Source organism: Cnephaeus nilssonii, assembly GCF_951640355.1.
Source record: "Cnephaeus nilssonii genome assembly, chromosome: 6".
NCBI classification, from domain to species: domain Eukaryota; kingdom Metazoa; phylum Chordata; class Mammalia; order Chiroptera; family Vespertilionidae; genus Cnephaeus; species Cnephaeus nilssonii.
In genome coordinates, this window is record NC_137077.1 from 37,170,182 (window position 1) to 37,192,905 (window position 22,724).

Genomic DNA, 22,724 nt, shown 5'->3' on the forward strand with positions numbered 1-22,724 from the left:
AAAATACTCCAGGACCACAAAGGCCATCATATTTTCCTTCACTATGTGCACATGACTCACTTGGTCCTACAATGTTGCCCGGGAATAGATCTGAATCCTAAGACTACTGTGATGGGCTCTGGGAGAAGAGATTATAATGTCAGAATATTTAGCTCCTAGGATGTGATTAAGCTCATTTTGTTCATCAGTAAAGTGGCATCATAACATTCTTTCCAGCATATTAAAGTAAATGAATCCTAATTAACATCTGTAATAGCTCAGTAAGTTGTCTTTTAAGTGAAAACTACTGAGTCTTTTTTTAATCTCCAATTTTGTATCGTGTCTTAGAAATACTAGTGACAGGATGTATGTGATAAGGAATAAACAAATGCATGGAATAAAAAAAGAGTTGGAAAGATGCTTAGCCATAAACACAGGACTAACTCTTAAACTATCTACTTTTAATGACATGATCTTTTATTAGGAAATTCTAAGCATCTATTCCCCTGTGGTAAAATGTTACAAAAAATGGACACCAAAAATTCTTCCTTCCCCTGTATGTGGCCAGCTGCCTCTTCCACCAAGAGGAGGGGTCTATTTTCCTCCCCCTGGACCTGAGCTAGTCCAGAAACTTGCTTTAACCAGGAGAGAGAGACAGAAGCGTCACTGCCGGTTCTAGTCCTGGTCCTTACGAGTCCAGGCAGCTCCTGTTTTTTCTTAGAATCCAGCCACCATTTAAAGAAGCTTTGGCTGAACTATTAAGTAATAATGAGACAACATGGAGAAGTGGGGAGAGGCCTGCCTGGCCCCTAGTCATTACGGCCGCCCCAGTCAAGTGAGAAAAGTCATCCTGGACATCTAGCCACATTAGTGACCCCGGTGAACGCCACGTGAAGCAGAGTGACTGCCTAGCCAACCCAGGAAACTCTAAGATATAAGTAATCACTGGTATTACTTATATCTTAGAGTTTATAAGTAATACCAGTGATTACAATGGAGTAGTTTGTTACACAGCAATAGGTAACTGGTAAATCCCACGTACCCCCTGATTTTTTTCTACAACCCTAGATCTAGAATTGGAATTACATTTCTGCCAATTATAAACTGACCAATCACTCTGATCTCCAAAGAATCTTGAAACCTCTAAACTGAACATTTTTCTAATTTTCAAAACCAAAAGTCCTTATATCTGACCAAGGATTTGTCACCAGAATAAAAAATTCCTATAATAATAAAAAAGACAAACAACCCATTTTTAATGGACAAAAATCTGAACAAGAGAATAAATATGACTTATACAAATAACCAATAAGCAAATGAAAAGGTACTTAACATCATTAGTCATCAGGTAAAATACAAATTAAAACCACATGCAACACCATCTCACACCCACTAGACTGATCAAAATTAAAAAGACTTACACTACCAATACCAAGTGTTGGTGAGGGTATAGACCAACTGGAACTCTTATACATTGCTGGTGGGAGTGTGAAATGGTAAAATCAATTTAGAAAACTGTCGGGCAGTTTCTTATAAAATTAAACATGTATCTAACTCATAACACCTACAACTCTCCTTAGAAAGCATATATGTAAAAAAGTGATTTGTACAAGAATGGCAACTTTATTCATAATAGCAAAAAACTGAAAAGTCAAATGTCCACCAAAAAAGCAAAAAGATATACAAATTGTGGTACATTCATTCAATGGAACATAACTGAGTAATAAAAAGCAATAAACTACTGATGCACACTATAACATGGATGAACATTAGTAATATTTTGAGTGAAAGAAGCCACAATATTCCATATGAAGGTCAATAACTAATCTATGGTTCTCTCAGCTGAAACCATCATCTCCAAAAATTACTATTTGTCAAAATGACCAACACAGAGGGAACATACCTGCTATATGTTCTCTAGGCGTTTTAGAAAACAGAGTTGTTCCTTTGGCCACATACGTGTGAATCAATAAGAAAGGTGATACTGTAGATATCAGGGAATGGGCACTGTTCAAAAAGAAAAGCCTCGCCGAAACCGGTTTGGCTCAGTGGATAGAGCGTCGGTCTGCGGACTGAAAGGTCCCAGGTTCGATTCCGGTCAAGGGCATGTACATTGGTTGCGGGCACATCTCCTGGTGGGTGGTGTGCAGGAGGCAGCTGGTCGATGTCTCTCTCATCGATGTTTCTGGCTCTCTATCCCTCTCCCTTCCTCTCTGTGAAAAATCAATAAAATATATTAAAAAAAAAAAAAAAAAAAGAAAAGCCTCGCAGCCCAGTCAGTTTGGCTCAGTGGACAGAGCATGGGCCTGCAGACTGAAGGGTCCCGTGTTCGATTCCGGTCAAGGGCATGCACTTTGGTTGCAGGCTCCATCCCTAGCTTGGTTCAGGGCACGTGCGACAGGCAACCAATCGATGTATCTCTCTCACATCGGTGTTTCTCTCTATGTGTATCTCTCTACCTCCCTTCCACTCCCTCTGAAAATCAATGGAAAAATATCCTCGGGGAGGGAGGGACAGAGGGAGGGGGGGACGGAGGGAGGGAGGGAGGGAAGGGAGGGAGGGAAGGGAGGGAAGGAGGGAGGGAGGGAGGGAGGGAGGGAGGGAGGGAGGGAGGGAGGGAGGGAGGGAGGGAGGGAGGAAGGAAGGAAGGAAGGAAGGAAGGAAGGAAGGAAGGAAGGAAGGAAGGAAGGAAGGAAGAGAAAGGGAGGGAGGGAGGGAGGGAGGGAGGGAGGGAGGGAGGGAGGGAGGGAGGGAGGGAGGGAGGAAGGAAGGAAGGAAGGAAGGAAGGAAGGAAGGAAGGAAGGAAGGAAGGAAGGAAGGAAGGAAGGAAGGAAGGAAGAGAAAGGGAGGGAGGGAGGGAGGGAGGGAGGGAGGGAGAGAGGGAGGGAGGGAGGGAGGGAGGGGGAGAGAGGGAGGGAGGGAGGGAGGGAGGGGGAGAGAGGGAGGGAGGGAGGGAGGGAGGGAGGGAGGGAGGGAGGGAGGGAGGCCGGCCTCACAAATGTTACCATGGCAAAACTGGAAGAAGTCCACCTGAAGAAAGCAGAGGAAGTACATAAGCAAGTACCTATTACCTCATTCAGCACAATATGAACGTAGTTTTTTGGAAATTAGGCAAAGGGGAAAATCATTTTTATAGGTATGTATCATAAATTTGGGATAAACAAACAGAGCAACCTTGGTATTTGAACCAAAATACTTATGATTTATGAACTTTTTGTAAAACAAAAAATAATTCCACAAATGGGTGCTTAGTTTTTTAAGGGCTCAAGAGATTTTCCAGCCTTTTAACAAATATTTATTGAATACCTTATAATAATAAGACATTCTGCCAAGTGCTATGACAGATATGAGGCAGCAAAGACTCAAAAATCCATACCTCTATAGTACTATATCATAGTTGTATTTCACAGAACTTATTCATTATAATATGCCTATTCATTACGTATCATAAGCAGGAGTGTAATGACTACTGCACTCAGCAAACTCAACAAACAGTACTGTCAGCAATCTGATGCCAGACTAATTCACACAACCATCTGTACCACTAATGAATGAAGCAGACAATTAGAACTTTTAAAAATCTGATTTTCAAATACCGACCCATCAAAATTACTAGATTATAAGAATGCCATTTTAAAAATATTTTACTGTAATAAGATATATGTTTTCCACCAAACCTGAAAATTAAATGGGGAGGTTAAGAAATTTTATTTCTGTTTAAGGCCATAAAATCTATATAATTTATATGACAAATGATTGATTAAGAATATTCAGGCTGTGAAAGACTGAAATAAAAGGTTACTATTCACAGGACCTAGATTAAGATTAATTTTAGAATTTGTCTAGACATCTCAGACAAAAATTTGTATTTTTACATCCCTAAAATAAGTAAACTTCTGTTCCAGTGACTCATGAAATAACACATTTTATTTTTTAATGGTCTTAATAATTTAACAAAATTATAAAGATGCAATCTGCTTTCCTAGAACACACTCTCTCTTCCCTGTTCAACTCTACAGCTGAATGAGGTCCACATTCTCTTCTATACGACCAGGCCTCAAATTTTCAAAATTGGCTGATATATATTTACTGATTTCCTCTTCTAAGGAACCAGACTCTATTCATTTTACCATTTCTCAAGAAACATAAAGAACCTTCATCATCCTGTTCTACATTCCCTGGATTCAGTAATTTTTAAAAATGCAACGAGCCCCTACTGTCTGCCAGGCATTCATATTCTGCATCACAGGTACTAGAGTGCAGCAGTGAATAAAACATATGTGTTCTCTGCCTCACAGAACTGACATTTAGGGGATGTGCTCCAGTTCAGCGATGTGTATCTTAAAATCTATCACCCCAGCCCAGCCGGTGTGGCTCAGTGGTTGAGCTTCGATTCATGAACTACGTCAGTGGTCGGCAAACCGCCGCTCGCGAGCCACATGCGGCTCGCGAGCCGCGGCTTGCCGCTCTGTTGACTAATGAGTTTGCCGACCACTGGACTAGACTAAATGTTACCGTGTAGTTGGAAGCTGTGAGGATTAGGCAATTGTGGCATATTGTGTGCCAAGAGGTAAAGGGTAGTAAGATTTCCGATCAGGACACATGCCTGAATTGTGGGATCGATTCCCAGCAGGGGGCGTGCAGGAGGCAGCCAATTGAAGACTCGCACTCATTGATGTTTTAACTCTCCCTCTCACCTTCTTCTAAAATCAATAAAAACATTAACAAAATAAAACACGAAAAACACACAAAATTTTTTTTAAAAAACCTATTACCACAGTTCAGCACAATATGAATATAATGGAATTATTCTGAACATTGCATACAACTAATGCAACCTAGGAATCACACTAAACATTTTTTGGACAGCCTGATCATATTACTGAGTTCTTTTTTTTTTTTTCTTCATAATATATTTTATTGATTTTTTACAGAGAGGAAGGTAGAGTGATAGAGAGTTAGAAACATCGATGAGAGAGAAACATCGATCAGCTGCCTCCTGCACACTCCCCACTGGGGATGTGCCCTCAACCAAGGTACATGCCCTTGACCGGAATCGAACCTGGGACCCTTGAGTCCGCAGGCCGACGCTCTATCCAGTGAGCCAAACCGGTTAGGGCATATTACTGAGTTCTATTGAGCTTGCAGTCAATTAATTTTTTATAGGGAATACATAATTATATGCCAAGTATATACGAGGAACTAACCAGAGTATACCCCTGACCTCAAAGACTACGCATACAACAACAGAGTATACCCCTGACCTCAAAGACTATGAAACCCCAAAAGTAGACAATTACATAACACTGAGGTAATTGTCATACAAGAGTGGGCAGAGAACACAGTGGAAGAGTGCTTAACTTGGAATATATAGTAGAGGCTTTCCTAAGCAATCTCTAACAACCTGGACTGAACTAGTGTTTCCTGTTTCTCCAGTAAAACACAATGGCTGTTACCCATCGTTGGCCGGAAATGGTCATGGCCAGTAGCACTTCTGCTTCCACTACCTGAAACTGCTTGCTACAGACCTGTTCCCAACCTCTTTATGCAGTTGTACATGACACTGGATTCATAATTTAATTATTAAGTAGACCTATGAAATATGATTGTGGAAAGAGTTGTAATTTCTATGAAAATGAAGTTGAATATGTATAGAGATAGACAAGTTGCTAAAAAAGTAAAACAGCTATCCAATTAGATATAGAAAGTAAAAATCAGGATAGAAAATCATAAAAATCTAAAAGGATTTTACACTCAGGTTTCTTTGGAATTGCTTTACATTCTCACTCCACTGTAAAGAAATGGAAACTAAAGCAATGGATGATTTCATTACATGTGGGGTTTATATAAGAAACATCAGTAAATATTACAGTAAGCAGATCCTTATTCAAAGGAAAAGCCTTGGTCCTAAAACAAAAGATTGATGAAACACAGATATGTATGTTTTAAGAGAAAATGTTTAAAATATGCATGTAACTTTATAGTTTATCAGACTTTTTAGTTAATCAGTACCAAATACAGTGGAAATAAAGGACTTCACCTACAACAGTCCCAAAAAGAGAAACAAGGATGCCAAGGGGAATTTCAGGCTGCTGCTGTAAGGGGAGATTTAGGATTAAAAATTAAAAATTGTCTGAAGAGGTTAAAACTGATAAAATCAGCAATAGTATGAACAAAAGTAGACCTGCTTTGTTTACCAAACCCTGAAATGCTGGGATAAAGCCTCTAACAAGACTTTCTTATTGGTACAAAACCATCCCCATTAATAAATGAGCTCCATGAAAGGCCAGGAGCTTGTCTGTTTTTGCTCACTGGTCCACACCTCTGACTAATGGGCTCAGAATGCCTGGAATGAAGTAAGCCCTCAGTAATTCTTATTTAAGGTTGAATGGATCCATCAAATGAGCTAGCTACAACACACTCTGACATTTACAAAAGAAGGAATATCCATGAAATTTGAGCAATGTAAGCTTAAGATAAGCAAAGGACAGTGTGAGTTGGCCTATCAAAAACTAAACATAAGGGCCAAACAATTTTCCACTCCCTTCCTCTGGGGACTCTACTCTCTAGTTTTACTGATTGTCTCACCATTTCTCCGGCACCCCTGTTCTCTTAGGCAAACTCATTGGTCAACAGAGCCAAATATCAACAGTACAACGATTGAAATTTCTTTTGAGAGCCAAATTTTTTAAACTGAAACTTCTTCTAACGCCACTTCTTCAAAATAGACTCGCCCAGGCCGTGGTATTTTGTGGAAGAGCCACACTCAAGGGGCCAAAGAGCTGCATGTGGCTCGCGAGCCGCAGTTTGCCGACCATGGTCTTAGGCTGAAGTGCTCCCTTCCCTTTTCTTTTCTTCATATTTTAAAATTCTATGCCTCAAAAGAAGATATACAAATGGGACATGAAAAGATGCTCAATATCATTAGTTATCAGGGAAATGCAAATCAAAACCACAATGAGGCCTGGCTGGGTAGCTCAGTTGGTTGAGCGTCATCCCGTGCAATGAAAGGTTGCTGGTTCGATTCCCCATCAGGGCACATGTCCAGGTTCCGGGTGTGGTCCCGTTCGGATATGTGCGGAGGCAACCAATCAATGTTTCTCTCACACAGATGTTTCTTCTTCTCACCCTCTCTCTCTAAAATCAATAAAAACATATTAAAAAAACAAACTACACACAGTGAGGCCCTAGCTGGATAGCTCATTTGGTTAGATTATCATCCAGATATACCATGGTTGCAGGTTCAATCACAGAACAGGGCACATACAAGAATCAACCAATGAATGCATAAATAAGTGCAACAGCAAAAATCAATGTCTCTCTCTCTCTCTCTCAAAATCAATAAATAAATGTAAAAACTAAAAACAAAACAAAACAAAAAAAAAAAAACAATGAGAAACCACTTCATACTCACTAGTATTATTCTAAAATGAAAACAAAAAACAAAACAAAAAAAGCCCAGTAACTAATGTTGGCTAGGATTTGAAGAAACTGGAACTGGAATCCTCATACACTGTCCAATAGTATAGCTGCCCTGGAAAATAGTCTGACAATTCCTCAACACAGCAACTCCACTCCCAAATTTCAATACCTGAGTACTGAAAATATATCCACACAAAAACTTATACATGAATATTCATAGTAGCATTATTCCTAATAGCCCAAAACTGGAAATACCCATATGTCCATCAACTAATTAATGGAAAAACCAAAATGTAGTATTTTCATACAATCCTATATAATAAAGAGGTAATATGCAAATTGACCATCATTCCAACACACAAGATGGCCAACCCCATGTGAACACAAGATGGCCAGCAGGGGAGGGCAGTTGTGGGCGATAAGGCCAGCAGGGGAGGGCAGTTGGGAGGGTCAAGGCCTGCAGGGGAGGGCAGTTGTGGGCGACCAGGCCAGCAGGGGAGGGCAGTTGGGAGGGTCAAGGCCTGCAGGGGAGGGCAGTTGGGGGTGACCAGTCAAGCAGGGGAGGGCAGTTGGGAGGGTCAAGGCCTGCAGGGCAAGGAAGTTGGGGGTGACGAGTCCTACAGGGGAGGGCAGTTGGGGGGGGGGGGACCAGGCCTGAAAGGGAGGGCAGTTGGGGGCAATCAGGCCTTCAGGGGAGGACAGTTGGGGGGGGGGGACCCAGGCCTGCAGGGGAGGGAAGTTGGAGGTGACCAGGCCTGCAGGGGAGGGCAGTTGGGGGTGACCAGGCCTGCAGGGGAGGGCAGTTGGGGGTGACCAGGCCTGCAGGGGAGGACAGTTGGGGGCAACCAGGCTTGCAGGGGAGGGCAGTTGCGGGGGACCAGGCCTGCAGGGGAGGGCAGTTGGGGGTGTCCAAGCCAGCAGGAGAGGGCAGTTGGAGGTAACTAGCCTGTAGGGGAGGGCAGTTGGGAGCGACCAGGCCTGCAGGGGAGGGCAGTTGGGAGGAGACCAGGCCTGCAGGGGAGGGCAGTTGGGAGGGACAAGGGCTACAGGGGAGGATAGTTGGGGGTTGGGGGGAAGAGCCAGACCGGCAGGGGAGGGCAGTTGGGGGTGACCAGGCTGGCAAGGGAGGGAAGTTAGGGGCGACGGGGCCAGCAGGGGAGGGCAGTTGGGGGCGACCAGGCCAGCAGGGGAGGGCAGTTAGGGGCAATCGGGCCAGCAGGGGGGCAGTTTGTCGTTGATCAGGCTGGCAGGGGAGTGGTTAGGGGGTGATCAGGCTGGCAGGCAGAAGCAGTTAGGGGCAATCAGGCAGGCAAGTAGGCAAGCAGTTGGGAGCTAGCCATCCTGGATTGTGAGAGGGATGTCCGATTGCCCGTTTAGGCCCAACCTCTCAAGGGGTCAGTTGGACATCCCTCGAGTGGTCCCAGATTGGAGAGGGTGCAGGCTGGGCTGAGGGACACACACCCCCATGCACGAATTTCGTGCACCAGGCCTCTAATGGAATTATATATGACAATACAACAGACTAAAGAACCATATGTACTACAACATGCATGAACTTTAAAAATATTATGCTAAGCGCAAGAAGTCACACAAATATTGCATGATTGCATTTATAGGAAATGTCCAGAATAGGCAAATCCATAGAGATGGAAGATTTGTAGCCCAGCCAGCATGGCTCAGTGGTTGAGCATCGACCTATGAACCAGAAAGTCATGGTTCAATTCCGTGGTCGGGGCACATGCCAAGGTTAACAGGCTCAGTCCTCAGTGGGGGGGGGGGGGGGGGTGGTGCAGGAGGCAGCCAATCAGTGATTCTCTCTCATCATTGATGTTTCTACCTCTCTCTCTCTCTCCCTTTCTCTCTGAAATCAATAAAAATATATTTAAAAAAGAAAGATTTGTAGCTGCCAGGGACTAAGGGGACCTGGTCACACTAAGTGACCTGGTCACCCCTAACTGTCAACACAGGCACAGGGTTTCTTTTATAGGATGATGAGAATGTTCTTAAAGTTGATTGTGGTGGTGGTTTCACAACTCTGTGAATATACTAAAAGCCACTGAAACTGTCTGCTTTAAATGGTATGTTCGGTATGTATAGGGTATGTAAACTATATCTCAAGTAAGCTGCTTTTAAAAGTTCTGCACATACTTTAAGGCAAGTTCAAATGTGATCCTCCTCCATTTTTCACCTCCCCCATTTCTCACTTACCCCAGCCAAAACGAATAATTTCCTCTATGTTGTCAAACCAGCTGTTACTACACTGTTACATATTATCAATACTGTATTTGAACCCATGCTCCTGAATGGTAAAAAAAAAAAAATTTATTCTTCCTTACATCTACATTCCCATTACCTAACAGCAGTGCATTACAGACAGTAGGTACTCAATGTGTCTTTATTGAATCACAGAATTAATTACCCTCAGAGACTGATGTAGGCAAATAAAATGAAATCAAATTTATTTTATAAAATTTACCTATGAAAAGGACACAAATGGTTAATAGTTATTCTAAGATTCATCTCTTTAAGTGGTAACATGGATAGGATTGAGAAGTTCTGATGGCAGAAGAGAATGGACTAGACGTACTACTGTGCATCTAACCCTGAAAATATGTCAGGTCCTATAATCTTCTTGTCTAAAGTTCAACCGTGTGTAACTGCACAGAAACTGCATTTGTTTAATATGACCTTTTCTCTTTTTTGTTAATCCTCACCCGAGGATATTTTTCCATTGATTTTTACAGAGAGTGGAAGGGAGGAGAGAGACAGAGAGAGAAACATCAATGTGAGAGAGAGAGACATCAATCAGGGTTTGTTTTTTTGTTTGTTTGTTGCTGTTTTTTAAAAAAATATATATTTTTATTGATTTCAGAGAGGAAGGGAGAGGGAGAGAGATGGAAACATCAGTGATGAAAGGGAATCATTGACTGGCTGCTTCCTGCACGCCCCCTACTGGGGATGGAGCCTGCAACCCGGCTCGTGCCCTTGACCCTTCAGTCCACAGGCTGATGCTCTATCCACTGAGCCAAACCAGCCAGGGCTGTTTTTCTTTTTTAAGTAGACTCTCCAGGCTAGTGTACCAAAATGTTATCAACAGGTGAATCTAGCAGGAAAGTTTATGACTGTTTATTACACTACTAGAGGCCTGGTGCATGAGAATTCATGCACTCGGGGTGGCGGGGGGGTGGTCCATCAGCCCGGCCTGCGCTCTCTCGCAGTCTAGGATCCCTTGGGGGATGTCCGACTGATGGCTTAAGGAGAGGGCCTAAGCTGCAATCTAGCCTCCCTCTGCAGGAGGCGACCAGCAGGCCGATCGGGGGGGTGGGGGAATGGCATCGGCCAGCAAGCAGTCGGCCCTGCCCCCCAATTGCTGTCCCCTCCCTCTGCCCGCTGGCATCAACCTTGGATGGCCTGGCGCCGCCTACTCGCTGGCCCTGTCCCCCACCAACCATGCATTCTGTCGTTCGGTCAATTTGCATATTAGGCTTTTATTATATAGGATTCTTTGAAAATTATGTATATTTGATATTTTTCAAAATAAGAAATTGTAGAAAAAGAACATTTCTAAAAGGTATATACTGAGGTTGTGGGAGAGGGCAAAAGTAGAAGCAGACAACTGTGGAAACTGTAATCTAGGCGAGAGAGGATAGTAACTCTGACCAGGGTGGGTGAAACAGTATAGTAACTCGGGCCTGGTGATGGAAAAATATTGAATACCCAGGAAGCCAGGTTAAGACCTGATGGCTAGAAGGAACACAAAAATGTCACCACCCTTCCCTCCCTACACAAAAAACGCAGAGGTAACTGATTTTATTGCCCTTCTAACTGCTTCTTCAACTACTGACCCGCAAGCACAGCTGATCAAGGTTTGACTGCTATAGGTCCTCCTGGGGTAGTGGTAATGAGCAGTCCCATCTTGCCCCCACAGCGCAGGTGCAACACAGTTCCCGGGCAACACAGCTGGAGCAGGAAGTCACCCTACTCTGAAATGGAAAATTCTGCAAGCCTGCCTTTTTCAAACCGCCCACCCTTTCAAGTAAGCTCACTTTGCCCCCAGCCGATAAAAGCAGCCAAGCAGAGCCAGCCCCCAGGTCAGTTCAGAGGACCTTCCTTTCCTCTGTGCTGCCTCCCTTGTGCTCAAGCATAAGCTTAATAAAATCCGTCTGGCTGTTTCTCTGGGGTTTCCTCTCGATTTCTATTTTAGGAAACCCAAGAATCCCAATGCCGGTAACAGTCGCAGTGGAGTTAGTGAGATGTAGTTGGATTCAGGATATATACCAAAGATTGAGGCAAAAATTACTAAGAGACTAAACATGGAGTGTGACAGAAAGAGAGGAATCAGGAATAATGCCAAGGCTTTTGCGAGGTGGACTGACTTACTATCAACTGAAAAGGGGGAGATTCTGCGGAGAAGTAACAGGAATCCAGTTTTGGACATACTGATTTTGAGATGCTAATTCAAAATGGAGCTGATTTAAAAGAAGGCAGTTAGTTACCCAGTGAAGTCTGGATTTCAGGAGAAAGGTCTAGCCTAGAGACATAAATTTAGCACTCATCAGGAGAGTGTTGATCCTGGATTACATTAAAGACATGACACTGGATAGATCACCAAAGGAGAAGACGGTGTCAGGAGCCTATGAAATCACAAGGTGGTGGGCATCAGGGCAGAGAAGAGTGAGAGAAAATTTTATAACCTCCGACATCCCAAGACTGGATAGTCCAGCATTTCTTTAAGGAACTGCCCCAGACCCTGAAAGAAGCCCAGACTACTGAAAGGTCTTGAAAGATCTGGTTCCCCCACATTTTAAAAGATATATAGCTAGTCAAAGGGCAGATCCAGAATCTCTGAGATGGGGGACGTAGGACCAAGATTCCACTTAAGCATTCCACAACAGCATTCAAGACCCACAATAAGAATCAAACTTACTATCAACTGAAAAACAACCATCACTCAAGGAAATACACTTTAAAAATGCTCCCCAAAAAATTATGTCAGTTTTTTAAAGTATTTCTATTAATTTTTAAAAGTAAGACAAGTAATAAAAACACATATAGCTATATTTGCCATATCAGTAGCCACTACTTTGAATTCTGCACCCTCCAAAAATCATTTAGTATAACTAATTGTCCCTCCTTTGCTTTATTATTTCTTACAAACCGAGGATCTAGAACTTTTGTGTTATGTAAATTAAACATTACAGCACTGTACTTCAACTCGAATGAAACTGAACACAATTGGACACATTACCTAATTGGAAACAGACTAATAATTATCCAAGAAGGGGCAACAGTTTTTACAAACAATAAATGGGTAAGTTTCAGAATATTCGTGAAAAGTCTGAAACTGTATACATTTTGAATGCATATACATCTTTCTAGAACAAAGGTTCAAATATTACACTCTCAATGGATCAATGATCTCAACATAGTTTAAACTTTGACGTTTAAAAATTAACATTGCTAGAGACCTGAAAATCCAAATAAACCACAAACAAAATATCAGGATTGAAAAAATTTTAATTTAAAAATAGAATACTCTTTTACTCCTTTCAAAGCAATTACACTGGCAGTAAGAGGGGAAATTTGTCAAGTTCAAGTTATAAGTTCAGAAGATAAAAATTCTCTGAGAACTTGCTTCAAAGAATTTTCTTAACAGAATAAGTACATTTATTCCTGAAAGCTTTAAACCTTAGAGGAACATAAGCCTGGGACCTTAAATTTAAGTTGCTACTGTCAGTTACCAATGAGGTTATGAGCTAATTCCCCCTGCTTCATCATTTTATTCCAGGCATTAAAAAGAAAAAGCTTTTAAATGAAAGAAATGTGTAAAACTGAGGAAGGTCCTCAGTTAAACTGGTAAAACATGAAAGGGAAGGAGAGGCAGCAACAAACAGGCTTAATCATTATTTTCAACTTGGCTCAGCTTATTCAGTATTCAAAGAAATTCACGCTTTCCTGAATTTAAAAAGCTCCCAATACACTTAACAGCAGACATAAAGGATGCCTTGAATTCTCTTCAGTTCTACACACAATACCACACACTTATATGCTTACTATGTGGTAAGAACTGTTCTTAGCACATTTGTATAAATTCACTTAATCCATGTGTGTGCATGTATATTTTTTGTTTTGTCCTTAAGGACTACAGTAAACTTGTCCTTAAAGTCTATGATTTTTGCAAGACTTGAACTCCCTGGACTGACAAAAATCAGTAATATCATATCCCTATTATTCCTAAGGGGTCACTTTGGGTTTGATTCACAAGTCTGACTTCCATAAGAGCGTTCAGAGTCCAGAATCCTGGCATCAGAGCTAGCCCAGTTCTGGACTGCAGGTTTTATTGTGGTTCTGTTCAACTTGGGATTGCATCTCTTTCCAGGATAAATATATGAGTATCATTCCATTCAAACTTTTCTCAAATATTAGATGGACCCTGCAACTAACCTGGTCTCTCCAGCAGAAAAATGACTTCCAATCTCTATTCTACTCACCATAATAGACAACCTGGTCCTTGCCTAAAAGTAAATCAAAGCTGAACGAGACTTCTGGACTACCCATTTGGGGACTATGAAGATCTTCACCCAGACCTCACAGAGAATCATTTCACTCAGGTAATATTTATAAAAGAATGTATAATAATGAAAAGTACTTATTTACAATGTTCAAGGGGGGGGGGGGAACCCACAGGATAAAAGAATATATAAGGTAGGCGAAAAACCACATACAGCCACACTAAAAACTGAAAGAAAAAATAGCGAAACTTTGAGGGGGGGGGGGCGCCATTCTGTTTTATTTCAACCCTCAAACAATATAAAGAGGTGAGAACTTCTAATGCTGAACCATGCAAGTAATAATAAAGGAAAAAAATACTAACAACAGAAAGACAACCGTTTAAAAGTGTTTCATATTTCACAGCAGTAAGGCCAATTGCTTCCCACAACAGGGGTCAGAATGAACCCTTAACAGAAGAACCGCCACATTTCCCTCTGGTAGTTCACACTTAGTCACTGCATACCACATGCTACACGTGCCAGACTTCTGTAAACCACATCTTAAAATGTGTAACAAGGCGCCGGCTGGCGTGGCTCAGTGCTTGAGCGTCAGCCTATGAACCAGGAGGTCACACTTCGATTTCCAGTCAGAGCACATGCCCAGGATGAGTGCTCACTCCCCAGTGGGGGGCGGGCAGGGGGCCACCGGTCAATGATTCTCTCTCATCATTGATGTCTCTAGCTCTCTCTCTCCCTTCCTCTCTGGAATCAATGAAACTGTATTTTTTAAAAATGTGTAACAAAGTACTGTGCGTGATCACAACAAAACTAAAGCCCGAGGAGGGTGGCAGAAAAGAAAACTCCAGCGCTTCCAGTAAGACACCAGGGAAGCATTTCCTTTGACCAGTTTAAAGAAAAATTCTGATTTACATTATTCGGCAAACTCAATATTCAGAAGCTTAACCAGCAGGCTCAAGTTAAAAGTTATAATACAGGCCACTTCTTTTTTTTTTTTCTTGGTAAATGTTTTACATAAAACATGTAATCAAGCTGTACTTCGCTTAAAAAACGGCATATTTAAATAGTAAAAATGTTTATATTTCTCTTTTTTAAAAAAGACATTTAACAACAATACAAGAAGACTGGATTTAACTCCCCACCCCCAGTCCTGCCCTCCCCCTGGCACGGACATGTTAAGCAAGGCTCCCGGAGAGGCATGTCCACCTGGCTGTGGGCTGGGGACTCAGGGGAACACACTCCAATCCTGGCCAGGTCAACAGAAAGGCTTCACTCTCATGTTCACTGAGCGACCTACGTCCCGAAACAGACTCTCTCAGCCACGCTGATGAACAGGCCTGTGTCCACCATAGCTGGAGTCATTTCCATAGCTGTGTTCACTTCACTCCGTTTGTGGATAAAATTCCCACTATCCCTCACCAGGGGACCTGCCTTGTTGCCGCCCTTTGAAGTTCCACCATACCCTAAACTTCTGAGTCACAGCTCGGCTCACTGGGACGTAAGCCATGGGGATGACCTCCCTGGGGATTCCCTTGTGCCACCGACCCCCAGGGTTCTTGGAATCTTTCCTAAAGTCAGCAATCACGACAAAGGGCCGGCACCGCCCGTCACAATCTCCTCCTGGGTCAGGTGGCCCCCACCACCCGTGATGAGATGGAGGTCAGCACCTACTTCATCAGCACCATCGAGGGTGAGGTGGATCTCTGGGTGTCGGTCCAGGTCACTGAGCCTTAAGCCCTACTGCAGGGTGGGCAGATGGGCCTGGAAGGAGGTGGGAACACAGAGGCGGTTCTGGTTCTCTTGCTTCACTCTGGGCCAGGCGTCCTCAAACTACAGCCCGCGGGCCACATGCGGGTGTTTTTGCCGTTTTGTTTTTTTACTTCAAAATAAGATATGTGCAGTGTGCATAGGAATTTGTTCATAGTTTTTTTTAAACTATAGTCCGGCCCTCCAATGGGTCTGAGGGACAGTGAACTGGGCCCCCGTTTAAAAAGTTTGAGGACCCCTGCTCTGGGCTATTCGTGCGCAGCATGGACACTTGCAGAGCCACTTCCAATTCCCAGCACTTGGTTATTCCTCACGTGACTCTCCACCCCCGCGGCAGACTCCTGGCCCTGAGCATCATGGAGGGGCCAGGCAGACAGCCTTGGACATTGTGGAGGGGCTGGGATTATGTTGCTGGATTTCCTAAAGTTGGTGCTTGATTGCCCCAGCACTGTGAATGCCCGACTGAGCGGCTGCACGTGGAAGCCCAGGACACCCCAACTGTGCCCACCCCCTCCAGACACCGCACCACGCCCCCCACCCGCCACCCCGACCTGCGACCTGCGGGGCAGTGGGGCCAGGACCCGCCTGTAGAGGGTACTGCATCCCGATGCCTGGCTCCAGCCTCAGCTGCATCTCCAGCCTCAGTCACGGCCCTGCCCTGGGTTCTTCGGAAGTCTGGTCGTCACCCACAGGACTGGTGCCCACCAAATAGAGTGAAATATTGACAATGGTTGTGGCTGAGGATTATGCTTCTAAAATGTTTTTTCTTTATTTTCTATTTTTCTAAATCACCTGGCATTAATCTGTGCTTTAAATATACTGTTTTCAAATTATAAACTATACACATGACCTACATAATTAATCTAGATAGGTTAGCTTTATATTAGAGAATATTTGTTTATCCCATATCAAAATGCCATTTCCTAAACAGGATGTCATTCTATAACCATTTTCTTTTTTAAATATAATTTTATTGATTTCAGAGAGGCAGGAAGAAGAGAGAGAGAGAAACATCAATGATGTGAATCATTGATTGGCTGCATCCTACATGCCCCACACTGGGGACCCAGCCCGCAACCCGGGCATGTGCCCTAGACTGGAATGGAACCCAAGACCCTTCAGTCCACAGGCTCATGCTCTATCCAGTGAGCCAAACCAGCTAGGGCTACTTCCCCTTTTTCTTTCCAACAGGCTTTTAAAAGTAGTCAGTGTAACCAAGGAGCTGATCCAGAGAGCGGGCGGCATTCGCCCCTAAAGGTCCTGTGTGTGGAGAGGAAGCAGGACGCAGTGTAGCACCATGTGATGGTCCGTTCATGCCATGGGCCCGGCCCAGCGCAGTTCCTTAATTCCTGGAAGAACCATCCTCAGTGAGGCTGGGTGTTGCCTGCTCCTTTGGGGCCTGCACTTGCCCTGCTCTTGGCCCCTCACTGCCTGTGGGGGTGCAGGGATGCGGAGTCTGTGGCTCCCCAGGGCTGCACCCAGTGAGGCATCCTCACCTTTTCCCTCTGGGGCTGAGGAGCGGGAGCTTGAGGAGCTGGGGGAGCAGCAGGAGCAGCTGACTGCAGCCCAGGAGGCCCTGAAGCAGGACCCCGCATGCCAGGGGGCGCCCCATGACCACCTGTCGGGGCAGGACGAGGCCCTCAAGGACGAGCACAGCCACCCGAGATGCTGCTGCGTGGGTCCCTGGAGATGGAGAGCCAGGCGGTCAGGCTGAGGTGAGTGCCGGCCACTAGCGGGGTGACTGGCCGGCTCCCCAGGGCTCCTGTCCTCCCTTCGCTGCGGCCCCTTGTGTTTCCTTTGGACCCGCTGCTTCACAGGGACTGGAAGGGACCCTGGGGACACCTCGGGGGGTGGGGGGAGATGGTGGACTGGGGTCTGGAAGAGACCCCTGCCCATCCCCGCCTCCCTCAGCTCTGCAGAGAGAAGCCGCTCACGGAGGCTGTGCAGGCTCCTGCGAGTCTGTGCCTAGCTTGTGCATTTCCCTACTCAGGCAGCAGGACCAGCTCCAACAGGAGGCGGCGCCGCAGGAACTGAGGAAGCTCTTGACCATCAACTGGGAGATCCTGCAGCAGGAGCAGGAGGCCAAGGTCCTGGCCGCCCAGGAGAACGAGAGACTGCGGCAGGAGGTGGACAGGTAACGGCCTCCGCCTCTGCAGGCAGCTTGTTAATGAGTTTACATTGTTTAAGTCCCCAGAACCTGTTGTATGTGTTGCACTGATGGCGCCTCCCAGCTCAGACTGGCTGCGAGTTCAGTGCTCAGTGGCCACACGTGCCAGTGGCTGCCTGACTGGAAAGCGCCCTTGGCCATCCCCATGTCATTGGCTGTGTTGGCCCTTCCGACTGGTGTAGATCACACCGGAATGGCCTCCTTGTGCACGTGGCCTTTTTCTTCTTTTAGGAGCAGATTCCCAGCAGTGGAGTCCCAGGGGCGTGTGGTGTGTGAGACTTTGCTGACCTGGGTTTTAGGTGCTCACCCGCGAGAGGCAGAACTTGGAGGAAGAGAAACATCACTTCAGAAGCCAGATCAAGACACTGGCCAAGCAGAACCGGAGCCTTCTAGAAGAGAGTGCGGAGATCAAGGCTCAGTGCACAGAAGGAGCGGAGCTGACCGACGCCTGTCCACAAAGGCTCCTGGTTTCCAACTCCATGCCCAGGCCTCCACATTCTGGGCAGAGAGCCCCCTGGTGCACTGGTGTCCCAAGGGCAAGGGACAGACCATCTTCCCAGCGCACCCTTCTCTTGTTTCCTGGAATGGTTCTAGCTTTCTGCAAGGAGTGGTATTTGGCTTTTGTTGGCTTTTCAAAGACATGGCCCATTGCCAGACAATTCTTAATCTGCTTTTGGAATTAAGTTCAATGTAAAAATATGACAGAGGTACCTCGGGAAGGAATTCATATCGCAGGCTGAGCCCTTTCTGAGTCTGATTTCCCCTTAATGTGCTGGAGGAGGGTTGTGATTGCACCAAGGTTGTCCTCCCTCTGCCGACAGGACATGGACCTGGCTGTGGTGTAGGCCCTGTGAGGCACACAGAACCAGCGACCCGATGGCTAGGAACCAGGAGGCATGATGGGATGTGAGCAGAGCTGTGTGCACACCAGATAGGTGTTGAGGAGCTCCAAGGAGGCGCAGAAGGCAGCAGGGTCGTGGGAGTTGGATGGGGACAAGGCTAGCCAGTGGGGCAGGAGGTGGGGGGAGGTGAAGTTGTTGCACGGCGTGGTCTGCATGCCGGGAAGTGCAGGCAGTGGCAGAAGGGAAGGCTGGAGCAGGCGGCGCTCAGCTGTGGAAGGCCTCCATGCCTCACTGATTCCATAACCATTTTCTGACCATTTCCCCAAATTCTTACCAAAACCAAGCTCTCTGAGCTACACTCCTTCTCCACTTCGTTTGTTTTCAATTCCTCCCTGAAAAAATACATATTTAGTTGGAATAAAATTTTTATTTCATAGAGTGTAAAATCATCACTCTGGATTTTAAAACAGCACTATAACCTCGCATCTAAAAGACCCCTGGAGTAGTGGGAAACATTTGTTGTGTATGCATTTCCTATACCTTATTTTAAGTATCTTCATCCTATTAAAAAAAGTTCACCCTAGGGTATGCACTTCCTATACCCCTAGATTAAGTATCTTCATCTCAAATGTAATATTTGATTGATACTTTCAACAACAGCAACCAAAATCTATTTTGAGTTTACAGTTTGCAAAGTGAATTTCCAAAAATATCTCACCAACACATTCAAATTTAGTTGGCATAGACACATGTGCAATGTTTAACAGAAACAACCCGCCTAAGTCTCACACATGGGAAGGGTGGCTCTGAGTCTCTCTCTTTCCAGCAAATGTGCTCCATCAGCCATTAAATGCTTTTTTCCTTCAAAGAGTTTCTCTCAGGTCACTGCCACCTGGCTTCCTATTAGACAAGTTAGCATTGAGAAATCACTGTCTGAATGAGAGAGAGAGAGAGAGAGAGAGAGAGAGAGAGAGAGAGAGAGAGAGAATATTTAAATACCTCAGTCTGTGACCCTGGCAGTTTCACATTTATTTTTGTTTGTGTTTTACATTTCTTTTTTTAAAATAATTTTCAAATATACACCTAAGGACAGAAAATAAGGGAAACGTATAATGAACTCCTATGTACCCTTCACTCTGCAACAATTATCAGTATTTTGTTATTTTCGTTTTAACTATTCCCCTCCTAACTTCTTAAGGAAGACAGTGAGTGCTAGAATATTCTAAAACAAATCTTAGAAGATGACCAGAAAACAATTTCTCACTAGCAAACTTAAAAGTTGTAAAGACGCTTGTCTTCTTTCACTTAATGATATTTTTAAAAAGTTTTTTAACTTAAGATATTAAACTTAATATCTAGGACAGCTTAAGTTAGAATCAGACTTTCAGAGCTGGAAGGAAACACAGACATCATCTACTTCCTTGCTATTCTAATTGCGACACCAGGGCCAGCAGCATCGGCATTACCCAGAAGCCTGTGAGAAATGCAGAATCTCAGGCCCACCCCAGACCTGAATTTTAACAGGACCCCAGGCCCTGGCATGTGCATTAAAAGTGTGCCAAGCACAGCTGAGGAAACTGAGGCCTGAAGAGGTCAAGCAGCTCTCCCAGTAGCAGTAAAACCCAGAATATCTGAGAACAGGTATTTTTTCCTTACACAACTCACTGCCTCTCAACAAACCTAATTCCCATCACAAGACCCGCTTAGACTCTCACGTCTTTCTGGAAGCTAATTCAATTAACAGGTGAATTTCCCATATGACAACTTTTTTTAATTCATGAGAGCCTGACATTTTTCCAAATACTATATTACATGCTGGAGCAGACCTGTAAATAAATCAAACCCTTTCTTCTTTGGGAAAAAGGATAGACCTTTTCAGCAAGAGGACCTTCAAGAGGGCCATTTAATTAATTAATGGCTATGTATTTTTTTCAAAGGTCAGTACGATAGACTCCATATTCAGAGAATATATTGTTGGGTGCAGCTGAAAACTTGGGCCTTTTAACACAGGATCAATAAACACTATATTGAAAGCCAAGCTCATTTTCTAATTGTGGCTTCCGTAAGAAAGTTCAGAAATGAATTAAAATGTACCACTGCTCCTATCAGCAATGATAACCAATTCTTGTTACACTAAAAGGACGCTGCCTTTTTTTTCTTATTTTTAAAAAAGAAATCATGATTTTTTTAAAGGAAAACTGTAAATGAAAACTAAGATTATTAAAATTCATTTTAAGATTCATGTTTTCAGAAGAGAACTTTACGACACCTGGGAATTACAGAAACACTGCAGAACACTATTAAGAAACCGACTGTTTATTTATAGAACAGAGATTCTGAATCTTGCGGTGGGGTGTTTTCTTAACAAAGTACACAGTGGAGGGTTTTTAAAAAATGTCAAAACCAGTAATATTCCTTCAAGAATACTGGTAGAAGAGCACAGGCACAGCTTTTACGGAGGGCAGTTTGGCAATATGCAGTAAAAAATAAAATAGGTCCTGGCTAGCTGGCTCAATTGGTTGGAGCACTGTCTCGTGCACCAAAAGGTTGCCGGCTCGATCCCTGGTGGAGGGTGTGTATGAGTGGCAACCTATCCATGTTTCTTTCATATACTAGTATTGATGTGTGTGTGTCTCTCTCCCTCTTTCCTTCACTTCCCCTCTCTAAAAACAGTAAAACACATCCTCGGGTGAGGATTAAAAATAATAATAAAGCAAAATAAAAATAAAGTAAAATAAAATAGGCATGCTGCTTGACTCAGTAGTTCCCCCTTGGAAATGTGATCTAAAGAAATAAATTTCAAATGTGTACAAGGATTTTCCTACTAGAAAGTTCTGTGCAATACTGTTTATAACAAAAAGGTTCAAAATAACCTAAGATCCTAAAGGAAGACAATATGTAAACAACTAAGGGTGCACCATAAAATAAATGATGTTCTACTACTAAAAAGATAACACAGATCTAAAATGAAATCATCTCCAAAATATATTGAGGTTTAAAGATTTAAGACAGTATTTGTCTATACTGAAATCATATTATAATTATTAAGCAATTTAAATTAAAATATTTAAATAATATATTTTCAAGTTACTTATTACATATTAAATAAATAAGTTACCTATTATATGTTGTATCTTTATGTATATACTAGAGGCCCGGTGTACAAAATTCGTGCACTTGGGGAGGGGGGTCCCTCAGCCCGGCCTGCGCCTTCTTGCAGCCTGGGAGCCCCGTGATTGATCGCCCCACAGAGGGAGGCCCCGCCCACCTGCCTCAGCCTGCTGGTATGTGGGCTGGGCCTCCCTCTTTTGGGGCGATCGTGGAGCCCCCCAAATTGATTGCCCCGCCAGCCAGTGGACTGGGCCTTCCTCCGCAGGGCAATCACGGGCGATGGTAGGGCCCCCCACCAATCGCATCACACTCGCCTTGGCTGGGCTGGCACCAGTGGGTGTCATAGTGTGGTTGTCCGGACGGTCATTCCACTGTTCAGCCGTTGGGTCAATTTGCATATTACGCTGTTATTACTATAGATAATAGAGAGATGATGTCCATTAAAATGCATCAGTAGTTATATCTCAACAGCTGGGTTGCTGTTCATTTTTACTTCTTTTATGTTTTCCTGTACTGCTTGAATTTTCCACAAAATCACATGATATATTTACAATCATTTTAAAAATACAATTATATTATTTTTTAAAAAACAAAAGTAGAAGTACAAATTCAAGGCTTAGGCAGAATAAGGAAGTTAGTAATGGAAAAAAAAATAATGAAAGTGAAAAAAATCTACCACCTACTACAATTCAGGTATTTAGGGAAAAGGAGAAATGAGAAAAAGCTGAAAGGGTGGGAACAATCTGTAATCTGTTAAAACCAGAGAGACGCTCACCACTTCTGCCACATCAAAAGCAGTACAGGGGGAAGCTGTTCTTACGTATACCAACCCCCAAACAAAACCAACCACACAGACCAGACTTAGGAGCTCACTGTCACGATAATCTAGCTCTAGCCATACTGAACACAGAGCCCATTTTAAAGTAA

The 22,724-nt window shown here is 43.9% G+C and overlaps 1 protein-coding gene and 1 pseudogene across 6 annotated transcripts in view; both read right to left on the reverse strand.

Moving 5' to 3' along the window:
* DENND5B (DENN domain containing 5B) overlaps positions 1-22,724 on the reverse strand; it is a 173,058-nt gene that overhangs the window by 120,013 nt on the left and 30,321 nt on the right. The gene's annotated exons all lie outside the window — the stretch shown is intronic.
* LOC307101967 (ribose-5-phosphate isomerase-like) lies at positions 15,084-16,310 on the reverse strand (annotated as a pseudogene). The gene is made up of 2 exons: positions 16,263-16,310; positions 15,084-15,740 (listed from the first exon to the last, which is right to left on the reverse strand). The product of its transcript is annotated as a ribose-5-phosphate isomerase-like (transcript).